This window comes from Lolium perenne, chromosome 2 (genome assembly GCF_019359855.2).
Source record: "Lolium perenne isolate Kyuss_39 chromosome 2, Kyuss_2.0, whole genome shotgun sequence".
NCBI classification, from domain to species: domain Eukaryota; kingdom Viridiplantae; phylum Streptophyta; class Magnoliopsida; order Poales; family Poaceae; genus Lolium; species Lolium perenne.
The window spans coordinates 167,272,769-167,281,236 of NC_067245.2; positions in this window are offsets into that span (position 1 = coordinate 167,272,769).

An 8,468-nucleotide genomic window follows, 5' to 3' on the forward strand; every position below is an offset into this window, starting at 1 on the left:
CTCAACTCCGGTGAGATTTCTTGTTCCACTCCTCCGGTGCTCTTCCTACTCAAGGCATCTGCTACAACATTGGCCTTTCCTGGAGTATAATTGATGGTCAAATCATAATCCTTGATCAATTCTAGCCATCTCTTCTGCCTCATGTTGAGTTCCTTCTGAGTGAAGAAATATTTAAGACTCTTATGATCTGTATAGAGCTCACACTTGGCTCCATAGAGAAAATGTCTCCAAGTTTTGAGTGCAAATACGACTGCTGCTAATTCCAAGTCATGTGTTGGATAGTTCACTTCATGAGGTCTGAGTTGCCTTGATCCATAAGATATCACTTTCCGATCTTGCATGAGTACGCAACCCAATCCATGCTTGGATGCGTCGCAGTACACAGTGTAATCCTTGCCAACCTCCGGAACTGCTAACACCGGTGCCGTGGTGAGTTTCTCTTTTAGAGTTTGAAAACTCTTCTCACACTCCTCTGACCACACGAAAGGTGTGTTCTTTCTTAACAGTTTCGTCATGGGTCCTGCTATCTTGGAGAATCCTTCAATGAATCTCCGATAATATCCTGCCATTCCTAGGAATCCTCGGATCTCCTTGACAGTCTTGGGTGCTTCCCATCCTAGAACTGCTGCTACCTTACTCGGGTTAACAGCTATTCCATCTTTACTAATAACATGACCAAGGAATTCCACTTGATCTAGCCAAAATTCACACTTGCTAAATTTGGCATAGAGTTGATGTTCCCTTAGTGTTTGCAACACTAACCTCAAATGTTCAGCATGTTCGGCCTTGTTCTTGGAATATATCAAGATATCATCGATGAATACGATGACAAACTTGTCTAGATATGGCATGAAAATCTTGTTCATGAGATTCATGAATATTGTTGGGGCATTGGTTAATCCAAAAGGCGCGCACTACAAGGCATTCATGATGTCCATACCTTGAGACAAAGGCAGTTTTCGGAACGTCTTCCTTCTTGATCTTTATATGGTGATAACCGGATCTTAGATCAATCTTGGAAAAGACTCCCGCGCCTCTAACTTGATCAAATAGATCTTGTATTCTTGGAAGTGGATACTTGTTCTTAATTGTGACGTTGTTCAGATTCCTGTAGTCTCCGCACATCCTTCTTCCTCCATCTCTTTTACCCACGAAGATCACAGGTGATCCCCATGGTGAAACACTCTCTTGTATGAATCCTTTTTGTTCTAAATCATCTAGTTGCTACTTAAGTTCTTTCAACTCCTTGGGCCCCATCTTGTATGGTGCCTTAGCAATCGGAGCTGTTCCTGGAATTAGGTCGATAGTGAATTCTATCTCCCTATCTGGTGGCATACCAGGTAATTCCGCAGGAAACACATCCTGGAATTCATTCACTACAGGTATATCTTCCAATTTCACTTCCTTCATGCTTTTTAGCTGTAGCTCCACTTCAATCTGTGTATGTTTGTCGCCTTGGTAAATCATTCTACTTCCATCGGGGCTTTTCAAAGATACCGTCTTGTTCACACAGTCGATCAATGCTCCATTAGCTTCCAACCAGTTCATACCAAGAATGACATCAATGTCCTTCATCGGTAAAATGAACAGGTCCGCGTCAAATGCGCACTTGTTGATCATGATGACTTGTTTTTGTTTGGTATGGGTTACTACTATCGTTCCCCCCGCAGAAAGTATGGTTATGGGTGTATCTAACTTAGTGCAACTAATCCCATGTTTGATGATGAATTGTTGTGAAATGAATGATGTAGATGCACCAGTATCAAAAAGTACTTTGCCAGGATGAGTGAGTATCTGGAGCGTACCTATCACCGCCTGATCGGAGTTGACCACCTCCTCCAGACTGGTGCAGTTCAGCTTGCCGAAGGGCTTCTTATTCTTCCAGTTCCCTCCGGTGTTTCCTCCTCGACCTCCACCTCCTCCAGACTGACCTCCTCCGGTGTTTCTCTTGGGGCAGTCCTTCAGCATGTGCCCCTCCTGGCGACAACAAAAGCATATAATCCTTGGTTTCTTGCAATCCTTGGCGAAATGCCCTGTGAGTCCACAACTCCTGCAAACGATTTGATTTGCAGTCTGAAATGCCTGATTCTTCCTACTACCGTAGTAGTTGCTGTTGTTGTTGTTGTTGTTGTATCTGGGCTTGAAACTCAAGCTGGTATTAGGCTTGTTACTAACAAACCTCTTAGGCTTAAACTTGGCCTTCTTCCTTTTCTCCTCCTGCAGTTGTTTGAAATCATCTTCCAGAGTGATGGCTGTATCCACCAACTCCTGGAACTCTGTTGCTCTCATCATACGGAGCTGTACTTTGAACTGGGGACTTAACCCCCTCAGAAACCTCTTCTTCTTCTTGTCCTCGGTGTTGACTTCTTCAACCGCATACCGAGACAGCTTGGAGAATTCCCTGACATAGGTCAGGATGGCCTTGTCTTTCTGCTCGAGACTTTCAAACTCTCGACGCTTCAGTTCCACAATACTTTCAGGGACATTGGATTCCCTGAACTTTCTTGCGAACTCCTCCCAGGTAAATACCTTTCCAGCCGGACAAACGGCTACGATATTGTCCCACCATGATGCGGCAGGTCCACACAGCAGATGGGTAGCATAGAGAACCTTCTCTTGGTCGTTACATCCAACGGTATTGAGCTTTCGCTCAGTATCCATAAGCCAATCTTCCGTGTCCAATGGCTCGGGCGCGTATGCGAAAGATATAGGCTTGGTGTTTTGGAAGTCTGCTAAGGTGACTCCCGGATTCTCGGGTCTCTCCACCCTGTTCTGTTGCAGCAATTCTTGGAAGAATTTGTTCTGCTGCTCCAATGTTACACGTTGTCTTTCCTCCACTAGCTGCATGTACTGAACAAAATTCTGCTGCGTCATGGGTGGTGGTGGTGGTGGAAACTGATCTCTGGCTGCTCCCTCAGCCTCTTCCTTTTGTTTTGCTTCGCGCTCCATGCGCTGCGCTTCGGTCTCCTCTCCTAACGCTCCCGACATAACCCCCTAGTTCTGCAACACAAGATGATACTCATAATTACTCCATGCGCAAGTTTTCTGAGCTCAACTTTGTGCACAGAACTAGTCACGCAATGGAAATCAAGAAGCAAATCCAAATCATACAAAACATATACCATGTATATACATACTTAAGTGGTCTTATTACAATACTCAAGTCGATGTGAGTATGCAAACTCACTTATTAAAGTATATGTACAAATTTATACAAAAATTACATAATATAATACACGTGGTACTTGTGTATTATAGCCTCGCCTCCCTTGGTGGACTCTAGTCGATCTTCACTCCCGGTACATCCCAGCCTTCCATCCGGTCGAACGTGTCGTCCTCCTGATAGACCCTGGAACATAAGGTCTCCCCGTTGGCTGGTAGTCCGAATCAGATGATGATCTTAGGGAGAAATCAGTGTTCACAAACTGATCGTTAAGTGCATCATAGTCCACCCATCGGGTGTACTCCCCTGTAGCTCCACCATAAATGTTTCCAACACTCGTACCCGACTCAACCTGTGTCGGATACCCTCCATTAACTCCTTCATTACTAGGATAACTCTGGTTCTGGGTTGTGGCGTCATCATTCATCTCCCCATCATAATACACAGAAGTACTATGAGTTCCAGTATCAGATCCCCAACGCCAACCCGTGGAATTTTCTATAGGAGTCTCGGAACGCTGATTGTTTCCGGATTCCTCTCCGCCCTCATATCCCCCATAGGAACTTCCCAGATAGTTCCCAGGTGTAACAGGTGTTGTTTCACGCTCAAGAGGATCAATACTAATGTAGTCACCAGCTGAGTAAACTGGTGTGTGCACCACATTCTCCATAGGTTCTTTCCCCCTAATCTCCTCCTTGGGTTCAGTAAACTCCTCTAGCATCGTATCAATTGCTCCTGTCAGGTGATGGTTCAACTGAAAGAGTAATGATATGAACTATTGTCCATGTATTTTGCAGCTGCTATAGGTTTGCGTTTTGCATATTTGTAGTGGTTAAGCATGGGATCCTCTTCCTCCTGATTATGAGGAATGTGGCCGAATTCAGAACCCATAAGCTCTTTCGTCTTATGCTCCCGAATATCGGTTATGGCTCTCATAACAGCTATATGGTAGGCTGTGTTGATAGTCCTGGCTTCCCCTGCTGGCATGACTACGCTCATTCCCAGAGATTCGGGAAGTCGCAGTCCTACCCTACACTTGGCCAATACAGTACCATCATAGTACATGTATTTTTTTACTTGGATCTGGGGATCACACCCAAATTCAAGTAACATGGCTCGTAGAATATCTGCAAGTCCTCCTTCGTATTCACTCAGTGTGGAATCCATCACTTTCACGTTTCGTCCGGGACGTGAACTTGCCATGTTGGCTGTAGAAATAGAAAGATTATGAGATTAGTAATAATGCATCATAATAGAGATAATAAAGAATTATCGCACTAAAAGATATGATTGTTGTATTCTCAATTGAATATACACCATATTTTTAGAGAATTCTTTACTAGTCCTATTTGACTCCTAACGTTTGGTCCCATTTACTAGGTTCCAACCTAAGGTCAAAGCTTTTGCTCTGATACCAACTGTGGTGACCCTGCATACCACTGCATGTTGTAGTATGCCAGTCGTTGATATAACATTCACGAAGTACCATTCCGCAAATATTACATCCCTCAGAGTAGTACAACAGAACATAGCAGGTCCATAACTCATTCATTTATTATTACAAATATCATACACATGTCGTCTCGGAGCTCCTCTTGGGTCCTAAGAGGAATACTCCTGGGTTCGAGACGAACCCAACTTAACTTACAATATAAGAGTCTCATTAAGTTATACATTTATTTCCTCGAGCAGCTAAATACTAAGGGTTCGGGCTGCTCGGCTATTAATACTACTTGAGATGTTCAGGCTTGATCTCCTCCGGAAGCCTCCCCGGATCCGTAGACGATGAGATAGTCTACGCCTTCGATACCTCCAGAGAGGTCTGGTTCTTCATAGCCGATGATCTCGGCTCCTTCATTGTTGTCGTAGTCCTCCTCCAGACGATTCAGACAATCTAAGCATGGGATTTAAGAGTGGTATGAGTACGAGTGTACTCAACAAGTTCATTATAGATAAGAGGTGTTTAATGCACTAGCTACGATATTAGACCAGAAAGTCTAATACCAATGCAAGTTTTGATAAACATTTCTTCAAGAGATTGCTTTTATTCCAAAGAGCTATGTCCGTCAGCCTTCACCGGTTTACTAGAACTTCATGGAGCTCCTTTCCGGCCGCGTTCGCAGTTCCTTATCCCGGAACAGGGAGTGACAGGTCACAGTTCTTTACACTCTGCAGAGGTGTGTTGCTTTACCCATAAGAGATCTTAACCTTGGTGCCAACCGGGCAGCTTTCCCGTCCACACTTCCTTCGGTGTGAGGCCCGGTATAAGGTCTAGCCAATCATGTTCCTCCGCTACCTCGAACACCCACCCTTTGTTGCATGCCCCGACCCTGGGTCCACGCCGGTCCCATTATTCCTGTAGATTTCAAGGTGGACCCCGACCACGACGTCAGTGCTGGGTTCTACCATACACTCCTACGCCGGTAGCTGCAACCCATCATAGACTGCAATACCGTGGGGACTTAGGACTCCCCAGCCTCACCGCTTGCTCCTTCGGGCGACAAGTGTACTACGGACTATGCCGTGGGGACTTAGGACTCCCCAGCCTCACCGCTTGCCCCCTTGGATTACAAGTGTACTACGGTAGAGCGCATCCGTTGATGAACGAGAGGTGGAAACACTTTTGACTACTCCGTCCCACTCCGGATCTTATGGTTAACACGGGTATTACGGCACAAGAATCACTGGCGACATTTGTTGTTTAATCCTAGATGGATATAAACCCTTGCAATGGAACCTCCACCATATCAACACAATCCATGGTTCCATTGCCCACCACATAGTCATATTCATAGTTATGAAAGTAGTGGTTTTGATTTTTATGCAATAGTGTTAACCATAATACTTTGCAAGTAATTTGATAGAAATACTCAAATGACATGAGCAAGTGATGAACTTGCCTGAACACTGCAAAGTTTTGCAGTTGGATGGTGTGGACTGACCCTTGTCCTCTGTCTCTGAAAATAGCATCATTGTCCGATAAGGGCAATGGTTAAAGAAGCAATTATGCATGATTCCAGTTTTAGGTTTTGTTCCCCCCTTCCGATGTCGTTGTAATTTTATGTGAGAGGTTAAATACTAAGAACATCTTGGAGATACTTGATTTAGGGTAAATACAACCTTGAAATATTGTCAAGGTGTTTTGAAAGTCCAATTGCATTGATGGACTTATTTTCATTATTGAAAATAATATGTGTGATTTAAATCATTATTTAAATCCTTAAAATAGGACTTATTCTTAATTGTCTTCAAAAATTCTCTTTGATATTTTATTTAAATAGAGAATTTTATGCTGATCCTTTTTCATATTTTTAATTTATTTTTAAGAGCTTTTATCAATTTTCTATTGAATTTCAAAGTTTCATGTTTTTATTGAATTGTGAAAAGTCATTTTTGCTCCTGGGCCCACCTGTCAGGGTGGCCAGCTGGGTTAGCTAAACCAGCTCGGGTCCATCCGACCCGAGCGGTCGCTCACTCGCCTACCACCTCGTGCCCGTGTACTAACCCTAACCCTAGAGCTCTGGCAACCTGCGTCGCCCTCGCCGTCGCCGCTCGATTCCGGCGAGCTCCGCCGGACTTGGCCTCCGCCATGGTGCGCAATCGACGCGGCTTTTGATGGCGCGTCGATCTATCCGCGTCGATTTGATGCGGGCGACCTGGTGCTCTCATCCTCGACCCTCTCTGGTGCTAGGGTCACGGGATCGTGGCGATCCTGCTGCTCCCAGGGTTCCAGGCGCGATGGCGCCGCCGTGGGCCTCGCCGCGGTGGTGTGGGGCGCTGCGGCGCTTGTCGGAGCATGGCCTGGCCTGGCCAGGTGCTACCGAGCACTCGGCGCGCGCCGCCGTGGCCGCCATGGCCGCATCTGCTTGACTCGCCGCCGGTACGTGTGCCACCCTTCTCTCTCACTCTCCTGTGCCTGTTCTTCTTCCTCCTCCTTTAGTTCTGGCCACGGTTGCTCCACCTCGTGGAGAGGCTTGCTGTGCCCATGCTCTGCTGCCGTGCCATGCTCAAAGTGCAAGCGTATGCTGCTGTGCTGTTGCTGTGCTAGTTGTTGTGCTGCTGCTTCGCTGGGTTGCTATGCTTTGCCGTCGCTGCGCCGGGTTGTCAGGTCGCTACTTCTATGATGTTCCTGCTGCTGGGCTCCACTGGCCTTGGCCAGTGTTGTCATGGCCATGCCAGTGCTTGTGCTCCTGCTGTGTGCAGCCTTGCCATGCCTCTATGCAAGATTTCTTATTCTCAGTGCCTGCCTATGCTTGCCTTTCTTGCTTGATTCTAGCTCTGTGCCTCTGTTCATGTTATTATGCTTGCCAGACACTCAAGTGTGTTCATTTATATTGCCCTGGCCTGATGACAGTGTATCATTCTTGCAATTTTGCAAGTGCCAGAGCCATTGTGTGCTATTTCTTGTGCACAAATTCATGATTATGCTCAATTGAGCATTATTGTTGGCTTATCAGTGTTATTCAGTGATGAATTGATATGTGCTTTGCTTGTGTATTATGATCCAGTGGTTCATCAAGCATTTGATGTGCTACTGGATACAATCATAAATCATTTATGTGATTATCTGTGAATTCAGTTATGACATGGTTGGATTTCTTCAGTATCTGGTTATTTCCTGTTGCTGTACTTGGATGAGGCAATCTGTAGCAAGAGCTAGTGGTGCTCTGTTGATCAATTGATTAGTAATTGCTTGTGAGAAATTGTGTGCTCCTCTCTGTGGCTAACTGGTGCTCATCTAGTGCTATGTGTGCATCCTACAGGCTTGGCCTGTGTGTGCTGGTGCTTGCTCAAGCATTAGTTGATGCTTGCAATGATCCATTGGATCATCTGCCAGGCTCTGCGCATTAGTTGTTTGTCTGTTTCATTTATCTGTTTATTTTGCCTTGCTAAAGGGATGAATGATGTGAACTGTGACACAGTGATGATCATTTTAATTGAATTAGCTAGGGCTAGTTGAATGACAACCACTGGTTGGTACCCTAGCCCTCTACTGAATCCAAATGGATGATGATGTGGTGGTTTTATGTGTTGGCTTGGGTTGAGGTGGCCCTGGCAGCACTATGATGCTGTCAAAGGTAGCTCCCCACTCTGTGGCTGTTGTTATGACTCTCTCATGCTATCTGGTTGATCCATGTCTGGATTACCAATAGCTTTTGATGTTGAAAACAAAATAGACAATTAGGTGTCTATAATCTGATGGTGTAACTAGCTGTGTGGTGCTAGGTGAGTTTGGATGGCTAGTTAGGGATTAAATCCATGTTGGATTTCTCTGGTAGTGTCACCATTCTGACACACCAATGTT